Source organism: Spea bombifrons, chromosome 2, assembly GCF_027358695.1.
Source record: "Spea bombifrons isolate aSpeBom1 chromosome 2, aSpeBom1.2.pri, whole genome shotgun sequence".
Classification (NCBI taxonomy): domain Eukaryota; kingdom Metazoa; phylum Chordata; class Amphibia; order Anura; family Pelobatidae; genus Spea; species Spea bombifrons.
Window position 1 is genome coordinate 85165526 of NC_071088.1, and position 13917 is coordinate 85179442.

Consider the following 13917-nt stretch of genomic DNA (forward strand, 5'->3'; position numbering starts at 1 on the left):
AAGCCACTACCCCCTACCCACTGACCTCTTCTCCCCTCACTACACTAACTAATTTCTCTGCTGTCACTGAGGATGTACATGCTCTTCTTCTTTCCTCTTGTCCAACCACATGCCCCCTTGACCCAATCCCTTCCCATCTCACCCAGTCTCTTTCATCAACCCTTGTCCCTACTCTAACTCATATCTTCAACCTCTCCCTCACTACTGCATCTGTCCCATCGTCCTTCAAGCATGCTACCATTACTCCTATCTTAAAAAAGTCCTCCCTCGACCCGACTGATCTCTCCAACTACCGTCCCATTTATATATAATTAACTACGTTTCTAGACTCCAACTTGCTGCTTGACCCTCTTCAATCTGGTTTTCGCCCTCGACACTCTACTGAGAGTGCCCTTACTAAAGTTACTAATGACTTACTCACTGCTAAATCCAAGGGCCACTACTCCATGCTAATCATACTGGACCTTTCTGCTGCTTTTGACACTGTGGACCACCCTCTTCTCCTTCAAATGCTTTATGATCTTGGCCTCCATGATACTGCTCTCTCATGGCTCACTTCCTACCTCTCTGATCGTACCTTTAGCGTCTCTGTCTCCAGCAACACTTCCCCTCCCTTCCCTCTCTCAGTTGGGGTACCCCAAGGCTCAGTTTTAGGACCCCTTCTGTTCTCTCTTTACACTTCCTCCCTTGGCAATGCCACCTGTATGCTATCTATCTCCCTCAATGTTAATGGTGCTATCATCTCCCCGTCTACTCATGCATGCTGTCTTGGTGTCACCCTTGACTCTGACCTTTCATTCACACCCCATATTCAGTCTGTTTCTAAAAACTCGCCTCCATCTTAAAAACATTGCCCGCATCCGTCCCTTCCTAACACAGCATGCCACTAAGGCTCTTGGCCATGCCCTGATTATCTCCCGTCTTGACTACTGTAACTCTGTCCTAGCCTGTCTGCCTCTTAACCCTCTCACCCCTCTACAATCCACCATAAATGCTGCTGCCAGACTTATCTTCCTCTCACATCGCTTTACTAACGTCTCTCCCCTCTGTCAGTCTTTTCACTGGCTGCCTGTGCGCTTCAGGATTCATTTAAAAATTCTCACTCTTACTTTCAAAGCCCTTCACAGCGATTCTCCTCCCTACATCTCCTCACTCATCTCTAAATACACTCATAACCGGTTTCTCCGCTCATTCAATGATCTCCTTCTATCCTCTCCTCTGATTTCTAGCTCTCATGCCCGCTTACAAGATTTCTCAAGGGCTGCCCCTATCCTCTGGAATGCCCTCTCTCGGTCTATCCGTCTCTCCACCTGACTTTATTCCTTCAAAAAATCCCTCAAGACCCATTTCTTTAAGGATGCTTACAATATAGCACACTAACGCCCTCCCATATTCCTTTAGCTCACCTTAGTCTATCCTTAACAACGGCACTTTCACCTATTGTGTAATACACCCTAACTCCCTCTACACTGTAAGCTCGTTTGAGCAGGGCCCTCCTCACCTGTTATCTGTGTTAACAAGTAGTATGTAACATAACAAATTGACTATCTCCTGTCTACCCATTATACAGCGCTACGGAATTTGATGGCGCTATATAAAACAATAAATAATAATAAGCCAATTGTTACTGTCTGATTAACATTTGTTACTCTGTGTTATAGGAACACATATATCTGCTTATAAAGACAGCTATCAGCTCTCTTTAATGTGATAGATCTACCAGCTATAAACCTTACATGCAAAAACAGCCTTATTACTTAGTTAATGGAGTAACTTAACATTAAATTCTAAGCAGCTGTGGAAGCCTAACCTTCACACACTGTATTAACGGTCAATACAGACCCATGAGGTATTTAATGCCTGACCCCCCTATATTGCCGGAGTTCTGAGCTAAGGCTGCTTTGTAAAATAAACCACTATCTATGTAGCAGGTGTAACTTCCCATCATTTCATAGGTACTTGCATTGCACAAGCTAATGTTGCCAAGAACAAAGTTCCCTTTTTAACATCAACATGACAACTGTATTATCATGATTCTGTCTAAAAGAGACCAGTATGTAATTACAATTGTAGATTGCCTGACCTTACAATTGTAGATTGCCTGAGTCTTTTTAACACAATATCCTTGTAAATGTGCCTTCCCACTTTCTTTGAAATTATTGCTACAAAATACAATTCCAAAGCTGTCTTTGTAGATCATCTATTTTATAACAGGGTTTGGGGTGTATTTCAAATGAAAGGATATACCGTATTTATCGGCGTATAACACGCACTTTTTTAACTAAAATATGAAGCTGAAACCCTACCTGCGTGTTATACGCCGATAAATCCTAGAGCCAGTGGCGGAACTACCGGGGTCGCAACTGCGACCGGGCCCTGGAGTTCTGCCAGTCAGGGGGGGCCCAAGGGGTGCCGAGCGGTTGCTGAAGACGACCGCTCGGCAACTCTCGGGCCCCCCTGACTGACAGAAATCCAGGACTCCTCTGCTGGCGGCCGCCGCCGCCTGCCTCAGCCGTCTGCCTCAGTCGCCACCGCCCGCCGCCTGCCGCCTGCCTCAGCCTCCGCCGCCTGCCTCAGCCTCCGCCGCCGCCGCCTGCCTCAGCCTCCGCCGCCTGCCTCAGCGCTTCAACTCTTGTGTTGGAAGCGTGAGGCGTTTGTCTCGGGTGCCGGCGCTCAGCAGTGAAGCGCCGGCACCCGAGACAAACGCCTCACGCTTCCAACACAGGAGTTGAAGGTAAGTGACCGGGGTGGGGTTAGGGAGAGAGAGAGGGGAGATCCTGAGAAGGGGGGTTAGGGTGTGTGTGTCTTACTGTGTGTGTGTCTTACTGTGTGTGTGTCTTACTGTGTGTGTGTCTTACTGTGTGTGTGTGGTTTCCCAGATAGCAGGGATTCTGATGAAGTTTTTTTTGTTCAGTTTTTTTGTTCAAAAATGGGGGTGCGTGTTATAAACCAGTGCGTGTTATACGCCGATAAATACGGTATATATATTGTATTTGGCAGCAATAGAACAAAAGAGGGACAGGAAGGTAAAACAATCATGTAGTTCGAGCTATCATATTTTTAATACAATTTAAAATATTGTTGAGCACACCTCTGTTCTCAAAATAACCACTGGAATCTTGTGTGGGTAATGTGTGTGATGCCCCTAAGGGGTTTTAACTTAGCTCAACACTCCCTCCAACCAGAAACAGGATGGAGGGAGAGGGGCATATGCATGGGTGTGCTAAGGTGGGTTCAGCAGGTGCAAGTCACCCAGGTTCCCCAGTAGCCGACAGTACTACTTGTGGTAGTAGAGTGACAACTCACACAAAAAGTGCAAGCTGCTTTGAAGAGAGGCTCCATGTAAGATGTGTAGAGTGAGAATGTGTAGAGTTAGGTGTTTCAGCTACATCTATTGCTGCCAAGTATACAAAATATAGCATATAGGCACATTGGTGTCTGTAGAGGGGTGAAGGAGATATTTTTATTTCATGGTGGTCCGCCCCATTTGACCATGTCGTGAAGAGGAGGGGCATAGCCATTAAAGGGCAGACATTAAATGGATTAAAAAAACTGATGCAAAAGCTTAATAGAAGGAGCATGCTGTCATTGTATATTTTGACTGTTGTAATTTCTAAAGTTTGTTTTGTTAACACTAATGAGTGCCCCACTGTAACGTGTTCACCAAGAGAGCTGTAGTAACTCCCAGAGATTGCCCACATATATCCTCCTGTTGTCCCTGGACTCACTTCCAGCACCAGTCAGCATGCACACCTTGGAACCCTACTATGTGTACCCAATAAGTAGACACAACTACCTTGAATTGAGTACAGCAGGAATGAACAGTTTATTGATGTAAAACATAGACTCATATAGCCACAGAACTTCATTAACATAAATCAACCTGGATCCTCCTGTCTGGTAACCTCCGCTGCTGGTGCTTTTGACTCCCTGGTGTGTAGTCGGGGCAGCGGGTAGACGTCTACGCGATTCGCGTAAGCAACTTCCGCTGCAGCCGGAAGGAGGTTCCGTTAGCAGTGGGGGTTGTCTGCATCCATCTTTCAGACCTTCTAACAGCCAAAGGGTGTATGCGCGATGGACGCAAACAAGCACCGGTAAATTTTTTTTGGGGGGGAGTGCTCTATGATATGCCTTTTAACCCATTTAATACCACTCTGCCTCCAGATATGTGTTTTAACCCCCTTTATGCCACTCTGCCTCCAGAAATGCCTTATACCTCCCTATATGCCACTCTACCCCATAATATGCCTTTTAACCCCCTAAATGCCAGAATGGCGTCAAAAGGGGGTCAAAACATAGGGGGTCAAAAGGCACATCATGGGGCACAGTGGCATATAGAGGGTTAAAAGGCATATCATGATGGCACAGTATCATATAGGGGGTATAAGGCATTTCTGAGGCAGAGTGGCAAGCCTGGGGGCAGATGTGCATAACTGGGGGGCAGGTTGGAAAATAAAAGGAAATAAAAACAAAAAAAATATTTTTCTCAATCATAGCATTTATTAAAAAACAAATTTTACATAGTTTACATGAATTAACATTTACTAGTAAAACTTTTAGGAAATAATAGATTTAGCATTTTTTATTTTTCAAAGGGTATACACTTACACAAATTTATACAATTACACTCACACACTCATGCTAACACACAAACATTTACACATACACATCTATGCTAACAGACAAATACATTCATACTCACATACAATTATGTGTATAGACATTTATGCTCACATCCTCTTATACATAGACATTCATGCTCACATACACTTATACAAAGACATTCAAGAGCACACACACACCCTTTTCCTACCGTTTGAACCCCCTTACCTCTCCTGCAGCTTTATGTCTGGTGCTTGCAGTCTCCGTTTTACCGCTGTCTCACGTAAGGTAACATGACCGCGTTGCTATTATCATAAAGAGTTTAGTGCATGCTAGGAGATCTTTATCATGCCCACATGGCAGCCCCTTTATCCCCTCCCCTCGAAACCCCAATAAACAGACATACACTGAATATATTTAACAAATTAATTTATGTATTTCTTAATTAACAATGTAATTAAAAGTGAGCTATGGAATATGTTGTTCACGGTGCCGTCCAACTTGAATCTCTGCACCGTGACACTAACCACAAATAAACTACCAAGGGTCGAATACCATTAACCCTTCATAAACTTCTCTCACACGTGCTGGGTGCTTAACGAACTCCCTTTAACAATTAACCAACCAGCACCAAACTGAAACAGTAACCAGTTTTAACCATGAATGAATAACACTGGCTGGCATAGGCGTGTAAACTGTATCCCCGCTGTGACTGACGTGACTGTGTCCCTTGCCCGTCAGCCTGTGGCACCAATAGGAATCCCAAGGGCCCCCAGCCCAAGGAGTGTCTTGCACTTAAACCTGAAGGCTTGTGCACCACAAGCCAACCACCTCTATAGGTGATTAGCCCTTGCACCATTTTTTCAAGAGTTCAGTGAAAATAATGAGGCACAATCCTGTAGAGAGTCAAAATTATAGCCTTAATTACCCAGGGGGCTGTCACCTTGGGTCACTGACCAACCCAGAGTGACCCCCAAATCAGCTATTTAAAATTGGCTGAACTTTTTCCCTATACCACTGAAAAAAGGCCCATAAGAGCACAGGGGAAAGTGGGGGGAGAGGAAGGGCAGCCTAAGTCACCTCAGTCATGGGCCCCTGCGTCCATTTCTCTCCCTCCGGGGCTATGCTTTATAAAAGCTACCAATCAATATTTCATAGATGACCATATTATTTTTTAAGCACAATCAAAAACATATATTACAGAGTTGATAGCACTCTGTGTGTTTTTTCAGATATGAGAAAATAACTCCTCCTAACTCACCCACATTGATTATGTTAATTGTATAGTCAAAATAGGATGTAAAAAAAACGGTGAAGGTCATATTGTGCTTTTGCTTGCTTATTGAAGTAAATGTTTCTGTACAATGCAAATCAAATTTCTCAGCAATATCCTAATGTAATATAAAGTTCAGTTGACATAAATATGAGATAATTAAATTCACTGCCTTCAAAGCGGACGTGTATCTCTTATCATGATTTACACTTTTTATGAAGATGCAAAATCAACATATGCTACTGGATAAAATAATAAAGCAAACTGCCCTTTAACAGAACTAGTTGGATTAAACATACATTACACAAAAATGTAGAGAAAAAGATTAAAGATTTTGCATTTTTTTATTTATTTTTCACAAAATATTACAAGATCAGTAGTTAGAAACCCAGAAAATGATAACAATGTGTTATTGTGCTCTAATAATAATGTGTGTGCATTATTATTCTAAGGACCTAATTATAAAAGCTAAAATACCTTATCTGGTAAGCCCCATTTGTACACCACTGCCACAAACATTTTGTCACGTTTTCTTTAAACCTATGAGTGATGCTGGAGCATATTTTCAGCTGTTGGGGACTGGCCAATTTTCTGAATTTTACTATAGTTACATTTAGATGACAATCCTAAACGAAGTTTACATTGTAACTATGGAAACCTATATTTGAACGATTTGTCACATTCATTTAGCTTTCTCTTCTGTTCAGAGGAATAAAGGAATTTCTATTTATCGGAAGTCTTGAAATCAATCAAACAAGATTTTTGTCTGCACTACAGAAACAAAAGAGGGGACCCCTGAGTGCCACTAAATATGTGGGTCGCAAATAACACTTTTGTCCTTTTAGGTCAGCTAAATATCCCATACGTAGTTAATACTCAAATTGTTAAAGGAACCTTTCAGCCCTGTTCAAAGTCCATTCAAAGTATTTAATATGCATTTTTTATTGGTGAGGCTGCATGGGACAGTAAATTGTGTTAAAGTGAATCTAACATAGACCTGCCATATCTTTCATTACATAGCTCTAGTTTACAGTGTATCTATCATTAGATCTTTTGTAAAAACAAAAATTTATGAAATGCCTTTTGGTGAATTAAATTGCTTAGATTAGTATGGAGAGTCGCTCAGGTTTTTAAAAATTTACATACCTACATCTGAAAGATTTCCGATTCCTGGAAAGCTTTCATAGATTTTGATGTATAAAAACTAAACTAAAAGGAATTAATAACTTATATGAAATGAATCATAAATGGCATTTCTTATTATAATGTGACATATTTTGTTTTTTAATTATAATAGTCATTCATTATTATAATGTATATTTGAAGAAATTAACTACATTATTGAAATTCATTATGTTGTTAATTAGGAATGTCACAATATCCTTGAGGAAGCAAACAAGCGAAATGCGATGGGTGAGCGGAGCTAAAGCGGACAAATGAACAAACAGGGAAGTAGCAACTTCCGGGTAGTGTAACTGCCGCTATCTTTGTTGGTTTGCTGAGGGGAAATAGTTATTGCTTGAGTATGACCTATGGAGGACTGAGAAAAATGTGTAGTCCCTTTCCGTGAGGTGGAAGGCTCTCCAGCTACTAGGTGCCAGTCGACCAATAGTGATGTAATCCTCCTTGTGACGTGGTAGAGGATATGGGAGTGCACTGCTGAGGTGTCAACGGGGGGATGTAAGGCCACTTAAGGCCTCCACCCAAGATTGGGATGCCCTCCCGAAAATTATGAAGCTCTCGTAACATCTTCACCAGGGAAGAGTGTTGCCATGTGTTTTGGTAGATACATGTTTGTCAGTAAGTCAGTATAAAAGCGATGGACACCTGAGGTCCTTTGACAGGGGTGTTCAGTGCCTTTGAGTCCTGTTTAGTCAGAGACATGTCGCAGCCATGTAGGCTAAACTCCAGGCATCCGAAACTGGGGGCAGGAAGGCTGGCAGTGATCAACCATTAGGGGTCCGAGGGAGTGGACAAGACAAATAGTAAAAAAAAAAAAAAAAGATGGGATGTGAAGAAACAACCTGCGTGTGCGTGTGTGAATGTGTGTGTACCTTAGAGACCTAAGTGAAAAGTAGTGGCTATTGACTCACAGATAGGGTCGAACCCACCACTAGCAGGGACAGCCATCATCTGGGTCAATAAAACAAAAGAAAACCAGGGCCTTTACCAAGGGGGGAAGTGACAACCATGGAAAATGGGGGCTAACTATATCAAGGGAAAACAGTAGAAGTGTCACCGCCTTTAAATAGAGCAACAGAACACTATAGAACAATCTATCAAGTTTAAGCATAGTTCACATGTGAGCATGGGGAAAGGGAACATCAAAACCAATGCCATTAAGGCCATCCAGACCCCCAAAAGGCCATGTCACATCGTGTCAGAAGGGCCTGCAACATATTTGAGCAGATCGTGATTGAAGGCTCTTATTTGGACCAACAGGGCCCATTCATAACCACAGACACCAGTCTTATGTCCTACCCATCCTCATGCCCCCTTTCCAAACAGGTAGTAATCTCCCCTTCCTCTCCCTACCATCCCTTCAACACCCTGTTCTTTTCCTGATGAGGGCCATCCAACCCCCAATCAGGAAGCAAAATGGGGGAAGAAAGACCTCAGCGGAGAGTGTAATAAGACTCTGCCCTGGTCAAATCCTCAGGGGTCTGACAAGCAAGTGAAAGCCTTCCTATTCTCCAAACAAGACTTCCCCTCACCACACCAATGGCCAGTTCAAAATTGCTGTTGCAATTGCAAGCCCAGAGGTTTTCCATACCACCGGGAACTTGCGGACTGTTGCGGGGACTGGGATTGGGTGTAATTTTCTTGTGGACTTTGCAAGGTTACAGAGCTTGCTTCTAATATGCTGAGTAAAGCTAATTTTTCTGTGCTCTTTACTGTGTTTCTTTGTTATCTGTTTTGTAATGATTTTTCCAGTATCTTACCTGAAACAGACTTTGAAATTACATGTTTAAAAATATAATTTTCTGCATTATAATTTCAAGCAGTTAATATCAAATATTTATTTGCTTTATCCTGTTTTTTTCACAACTGCCCCGTCAAGTTTATCTTTGAAATAATTTCCTTATTAGACTATTGAATGTGGTGTTAATGTGTATGTGAGGATGTCTTTTACATGTCTATAATATTTATTTTAAAGGATGATGAGCTGATGTACCTATTAGCCCAAGTTTGTTTGGGTCGCCATCACCTAGCTACAGAAGAAGTTGTCAATAAGTTCTGTTATTGTATTTCTTAAAGCTCAGCAATCTTAATAAAATTAAAAAAACATACATACCATTGGGTTTTATACCAACACTTGAAAATGAGATAAGCATGACAGGGCCTAAGAGAAATAGCAAGGGCTTTGATGAAGGATGACAGGGGCTATGTGGTGACAGGGGCTATGTGCTGTGGGGGTGCATGGCAGGGGCTGTGGGGGCATGGCAGAGGCAGCTTGGGACATGGCAGGGGCTGTGGGGGAGCATGACAAGGGCTCTGAGGAAATATGACAGGGGGTGTGGGTAGACATGGCATTGGCTGGTGTAGATTTGACAGAAGCTAGTGGTGACAAGGCAGGGGTTGGTGAGGAGAAGGCAGAGGCTGATGAGGACCATACAGAGGATGAGGGAGCCTGAAGATGGTATAATACAAATAGTGGCATGGCAAAGCCTGAAGATGGTATAATACAAATAGTGCAATCAATGTGTGGATCCGTTTATACGTTCATAGAAGCGACTAATTCCACATACGTGAATACATATTTTATTTGCTGTAATGAAATAGAAACATGATACATTTAATAGTGAGAGGAACTTCTGGGCTCCTGTCACCTATCAGTAATTCCTTTTTAAACTAGACTTCCACACAGGAACTTTGGGGCCTACGAATGATTAACAATGTCCATGTGTGCAGCCCGCCTGTCCATCCACATGCTTCACTTCCACACCAGGGATGCTGATAAGGAACTAAGCCTCACACGTTCAAAGGTGGACTTAAATGGACTTTCCTTTCTGTTGGCTTGTATGTTCGTTTTTTGTATTATTTATTTTTTCCTTTTTTTGTTATACTTTTTGAATTTTTAATATTGGATCGAGAATCGAAATAAAGGCATTATTATTAGCCACACGGTTTGATTACTTCATCCTAATGGAGTGCCAGAGTTTCACTTTTTGATCAACATTCAATGCATACACTACTGATCATCGTGTGCCTGAAAGTGAGGATAGAAGGCAGTGGGTGTAGAAGGTCGGTGGGCGCGGCTTCAGTGTTGTGCGCCACGATATGACATCAAATCCCGACGCACAGCAGCTGTTGCCGCGCGCAAGGGAGCAGGAGGTCTCTCGCTCCCTTGATTGGCTTTAAGCCGGTTAGAGGGAGATCCTCCAGCTTTCATAGTTGGAAATGCTACATATACACGATATATATATATATATATATATATATATATATATATATATATATATATATATATATATATATATATATATATATATATATATATATGCGGTAGACATGCATTTTTAACTACATAATATGTACTTATCTCTTTGAAGTAAAGACCGTTATTGAAATATCATTTCAAAATAACAGCTGAACTGGCAGTTTGTTTTTATTCTTTAATATTAGCCCCTCTCGCCAATATATATTATTATTATACTTTATTTATAAAGCGCTGACAGATTCCACAGCGCTGTACAAAGATGAAAATGTTACAGATTATAAATATTAGCACCTGCTACCAATATATATATATATAAATATTAGCCCCTACTGCCTATATATATATATATATATATATCTATATATATATATATATATATATATATATATGTGTGTATTATATTAATGTTAGCCCCTGTTGCCAATATATATTAATATTAGTCCCTGCCGCCAATACATTATATATATTATCATCTACACCCCCTCTCTATCTACCCTCTCCCTCCTTTGAAGTTCACTTACCTTGCAGAAGTCCTGCGGTGTCTTGCTGCTCTGTCAAGGCGCATGCTGCTTCACTGCTGAACGCCGAAATATGACGTCATATTCCGGCACTCAGCATAAAATGCCGGCACCGCCAAGCAGTTGCTGAAAACGTATTCCCGAGCTTGGTGCCCCCTCTCTCCTCTGTGTCAGTCAGTGCTGCAAAAACAAACAAACCGGCATTTCACACACATGGTGGGGCACAGCATGATGTAGGGGGGCCATGGCCCCCTCTGCCCCCCCCCCGTTGATGCCACTGTGCACAGGGTATGTGTTATGGCAGAGAAACTCAGCCAAATGTGTTCTGCATCTCCTGATTAGGTAGTATTTTTTATACTTAACGGTTTTGGGCGTTAGGGAGCTAGGGCAATGGGATGTAAGAGTTTTTTTTTTTATTTTTCTTTTTTCTAATTTATTTTATTTTTTATTTTATTTTTTTTATTTTTTAACAAAAATGCAGTTATCAGTGCAGTATGGTTTAACATGTTATTAATGCCAGTAATGTCAGTGACATTACTTAGCTCACTTTGTTTATTTCTTTTATTATTTATAGTATAATTTTAGTGATTTGTTTTATTTTTTTTTTTATTTAAAAAAATCACTATTTACCAATGGTGCCAATATTAGTTTATATTTTTATACATTTATTTTAATTTCTGCAAATGATAGTTTAAGCACCAAATAAAAATAGGATTGAAAAAGAACAGAGGGGGAGTATACCAATACTAATACTATACTAATGTTTTGTACATTAAATACAACAGGAAACACATACCCAATGACTACCTAAACAATTAGGATTATTTTTCTGATAATAATAATTTTTTAGCATTTTCCATAACATCCTCTACCTAACTATTCAAAATACTTAAATAGTCTAATTTACTTCAGAAATTAGAGCGTGACTTTTAAAGCCTACTTGATTAGGAGCTTGACAAGATACTATTATCTAAAAGCTATACTAACATTTTCACTTTTTGTTTTTTATTTGATAGGGAGTTTTATAAAGTTTTCATAAGTGACAGTTTCCCTTAAAAGAGAAAATCTCCAGTGTGACTTTTCCTATTTTCTATCACATTGGTTTGCTCCTACAGTGTTGTGTAAAAGATAAATGTTGCTGTTGACATTGAGTGCTCAGCTCAGTTTAGATAAATATCATGCTCGTGCTTTTGTACCACTGAAACAAATTGCTTCTGATATTAGCATTACTTACGCCAACTGCTTTTGAGCTAGTTGTTCATAAATATATCCATGTGTGCTTTGGGAGTTTTGTGTAAGAGAAAGTATTAAATGGCTCCTCCTGACATTTTGTTGTTTTAGTACACTATTCCCATGAAGCCTATGCAGAGAACTTTAAAACAATTCAACTGTTAATCATAGAAGCTATCACGCTGTCAGTTGACACCAGGCCTATAAATCAGTTAAGGTGTAGCTTTACTGTGTAAGGATGAAATTCACTAGTACTTGCTTTTAAAATTCATTATAAATAAAAGGTTTGACATAATGGATATAAATAGTCGGGTCTAATTCCTCATTTGACCTTAAATAAAGTGCCAACAAAGTGCACGATAGCTGTCATGATAATAGCAGATTACCTTGCATTTTCATTTTCTTGAGAATTATGTTCTTTTAATCTGTGACAAAGTGCATTGATAAGCAGCTAAAAAACAAGACCATTCATATTTTTATACTTTCTTTTATAACATTTAAAATGTTTGTTATATTAGATATGAAGCAATGTTATTTTATGAGTGCGTCCCTACATAAGAGTATTAAAACGTATTAGAGAGGCAATAATTTATTGTATTTAATTTCAAATATGTAGTCCATTTCAAAAAGTGACCAGTGAGGTCCCAAAAGCCTATGTGACTCTACAACTTTTTCTATAACAGCCCAAATAAAGGTATTGCAATTGGTAATCTAAAAGAAATGGACAAAATCTAATTCAGGGCGAATATTTCACATGCAGGGAGATGCGATCAGGCCAAAGACATCTCCTGCACACCAGGGGAGGGGAAATTGCATGGGGGATGATGAAGAATCCTCCCATGCATTTGCAACTCCAAAATTTTTTTAAAGGGACCATGCAGCTATCATATGTATTAATGAACATATGATGTCTGGAGTGTCCCTTTAAAGCAAACCTTTGTAAACCAACTTTACGTTTAAATGACAGTACCATTCTGTGGAGTATAGATGATTGTAGAAGCACACAAAAATCTCTCTACATCTGCAAATGTGGGTCACACAGGTTGGGCTGTATTGCAATATGTAATGTCAGTATTTAGAATCTTCATACATTTGCAACACTAACATTGTGTTTAAGTGACAGTACCATGCTATGGAGCATAGATTTCTGTGTTTTCAGTATAAGAAAATCCACCCAATAAATCTGAGAGTAGGGAAATGCTGCTTGGCTCTTACTAAAAAATAAAGCAAACATGGTTTTGCTTCCTTGACCCTGAAAAGAAAACAGTCTTTTCGATATCCAAGAAACAAGTTTTGGCTACTGCTAAAATCATGCAAATTAAAAAAATGTAAGGGAAATCATTACCATGAATTATTTAATACATATATATTAGTTATATTACTGTCAAAACCATAATAATATCATGGTATAATTATGAATATGTATTAGTGAATAATGAAATTAGCTACCAAGTGGTAGCAGAGCATTAAGTAACAATAAAGCTTACATAAATACCCAATGTGCATTATGTGTCCGCAGGAAAGCATAGGGTACCTGATGCACGATGGCAGTCCTGGCCACTTTTTACTCCCTTGTCCTGCAAAACCTTGGGTGTCAAGAAGTAGTGGTGACCTGGCGCCTAGGGTTTGTCGAGCCTTGGGACATACAAGTCTTTAAAACATTGAAGTTATAAATATTATAGTTTCCACATAGCTCTTAAGCATATTAGACTATATATGTAGCCTTCATAATCCTGGCACAATATTTTTCTATATGTACACATTCACAGACTTTTCTTAAAGCTATAGGTCCTCGTTTGTCTCTTGTTCAATTCTTATCACCTACAAATATTCATCATTCTTTGTTGTTTGGC